At 45.5% G+C, this 3043-nt stretch overlaps 1 non-coding gene across 1 annotated transcript; it reads left to right on the forward strand.

Moving 5' to 3' along the window:
- The first annotated feature begins 573 nt into the window (after positions 1-573).
- Positions 574-646, forward strand: TRNAK-CUU (transfer RNA lysine (anticodon CUU)). The gene has a single exon. It is a non-coding gene; the product is annotated as a tRNA-Lys (tRNA).
- The last annotated feature ends 2397 nt before the right edge of the window (positions 647-3043 follow it).

The raw sequence follows: 3043 nt of genomic DNA on the forward strand, positions 1-3043 counted from the left end.
ACTCCACTAGTTATTAACCCCAACAGGCCCACCCCAAGACATATACTTGTCAAATTATCCAATGCTCAAGACAAAGAGAAAATCCTAAAAGCAGCAAGAGAGAAGAAAACCATCACATACAAGGGAAGCTCAATTAGATTAAGTGCTGATTTCTCATCTGAAACCATGGAGGCAAGAAGGCAGTGGTATGATATATATAGTCAAGGTACTAAAGGAAAAAAATTTCCAACCAAGAATACTCTATCCAGCTAAACTAGCATTCAAACATGATGGAGAGTTCAAAATATTTGCAGACAAACAGAAACTGAAAGAGTATACCAGCAAGAAACCTCCTCTTCAAGAAATTCTAAAGGGAGTTCTGCAGGAAGAAAGGAAAAAACAGGAAAGGCAGAGTTGGAGGAGAGTATAAGAGCAACAGAAAAAGACAAAAATAGAAGGAAAAAAATACGAACAAAATATGACAAACACAAATCCAATCAAAATATGGCTAACACAAATAATTCCTTGAAAGTAATAACACTGAATGTCAACGGACTAAACTCACCTATCAAAAGATTCAGACTGGGACATTGTGCCCGGCTAGCTCAGTCGGTAGAGCATGAGACTCTTAATCTCAGGGTCGTGGGTTCGAGCCCCACGTTGGGCGCCAGCTGCGGCGGCTTGCTCGGTCGGTAGAGGTGGGGTCTGGCTGCGGACGAGGGGTCGGTCCAGCTCTGGACGAGGGGTCGGTCCCGCTTGGGACGAGGGGTCGGTCCCACTTGGGACGAGGGGTCGGTCTGGCAGCAGACGAGGGATCGGTCTCACAAGGGGTTGTGCGGTTCGGCTGACGGGGTCGCCTGGCGAAGCCGGCGATGAAGGGGTCGCCCGGCGAAGCCGGCGACGAACTGGAGACAAGGGAGGCCAGGCCCTTGTCGGGGGCTCTCAGGACTGGAGGGCGCACGGCAGAAGAACTACCGCGGAGACAAGGTAAACACGCAAGTCCACCTTACTGAGGGAGAGGCAACAGTTTTATAGGGGCTGGGGAAGGCTGACTGGTCGAAGCCACGCCCTGTTCTGATTGGTTGCCGGCGAAAGGTCAGTGGGTGGTACTGGGCGGGGGAGGGGTGGTGGTTAGGGATTGGCTGTCGCTGTTGCTGGGGGAAGGGGCACGGTTTCGGGATTGGTGGCTGCTGTTGCTGGGGTGGAGGGCAGACTTGAGTTTCCCACCCACGCCTGGCTGTTGCTGCTGTCGGGGGAAGGGAAAAGGGCGGGCTGGATTTTTCGGCCCACGCCTGGCTGTTGCTGCTGTCGGGGGAAGGGAAAAGGGCGGGCTGGATTTTTCCGCCCACACCTGGCTGTTGCTGCTGTCGGGGGAGGGGAAAAGGGCAGACTGGAATTTTCTGCCCTGCGCCTGCGCAGGGAGAAAGAAGGCATCGTGTGGCGCCATCCGGGAGGAGGGGCGGCTGCGGAAGCATGGCTGCCGAGAAGGGGAGACCCGAGGGCACTCTGCGCCCATGCCGAGCTTCCTTCAGGGGTGGCGGTGAGTTCGACCAGCCACCCTATTATGGGGGCAGCAGCTTGGCCTACCGCGGCCGCTCCCCCGCCAGGCCAGCAAACCACGCTTCAGCCCGAGGGGTGACCGCAACATTGGATAAGGAAATATGACCCATCCGTATGCTGTCTACAAGAGACACATCTTAGACCCAGAGACACATGGAGATTGAAAGTGAATGGCTGGAAAACAATCATACAAGCTAACAATAACCAAAAAAAGGCAGGAGTAGCTATATTAATATCAGACAAAATAGACTTTAAATGTGAAACAATTGTGAGAGACAAAGAAGGATACTACATTTTAGTGAAAGGGAAAATCTGTCAAGAACATCGAACAATCATAAATATTTATGCTCCTAACAAGGGTGCCTCTAAATACGTGAGGCAAAAGCTGGAAAAACTAAGTGAAACAATAGATACATCTACAATTATAGTGGGGGATTTTAATACACAACTATCAAATCTGGACAGAAAATATCAAAAGAGAATCACCAGAGAAACATAACCTCTGAACACTATATTAGAGGAGCTGGATCTAATAGACATATATAGATCGTTAAACCCAAACACAGCAGGATATACATTTTTCTCAAGCGCACATGGATCATTCTCCAAGATAGACGATATGCTAGGCCACAAAGAAAGGCTGAATGAATTCAGAAAGTTTGAAATCATACAAAACAATATCTCTGACCACAGTGGAGTCAAGCTGGAAATTTGCAAGGGACAGAAGCCCAGATTTCACACCACAATTTGGAAATTAAACAGCACACTCTTAGAAAAACAGTGGGTCAAAGAGGAAATCTCAAAAGAAATCAATGACTACCTTGAATCAAATGATAATGATAACACAACATACCAAATTTATGGAAAGCAGCAAAAGCAGTACTGAGAGGAAAATTTATAGCCATAAATTCATATATCAAAAAAGAAGAAAGAGCAAAAATTGAAGAACTAACTGCACGTTTGAAGGAATTAGAAAAACAAAAACAAAGTAACACAACAGGAAGAAGAAGGAAGGAAATAACAAAGATAAGAGCAGAACTAAATGAAATAGAAAATAAGAAAGCACTTGAAAAGATAAACAAGACCAAGAGCTGGTTTTTTGAGAAGATTAACAAAATTGACAAACCTTTAGCGAGACTAACAAAGAAAAAAAGAGAGAAGATGCAAATACACAAAATAAGAAATGAGAAAGGCGATATCACCACTGACCCCACAGAAATAAAGACTATCATAAGAGGATATTTTGAAAAACTATATTCCAACAAAAATGACAATCTAGAGGAAATTGACAAATTCCTAGAAACACATAAGCAGCCCATATTGACAAAAGAAGAAATTGATGATCTTAACAAACCAATCACAAGCAGAGAGATAGAATCAGTTATTAAAAATCTCCCAACTAAGAAGAGCCCACGGGCAGATGGCTTCACAGGTGAATTCTACAAAACATTCCGGAAAAAACTGACACCAATCCTGCTGAAACTATTCCAAAAAATCGAAACAG

Source organism: Dasypus novemcinctus, chromosome X, assembly GCF_030445035.2.
Source record: "Dasypus novemcinctus isolate mDasNov1 chromosome X, mDasNov1.1.hap2, whole genome shotgun sequence".
Classification (NCBI taxonomy): domain Eukaryota; kingdom Metazoa; phylum Chordata; class Mammalia; order Cingulata; family Dasypodidae; genus Dasypus; species Dasypus novemcinctus.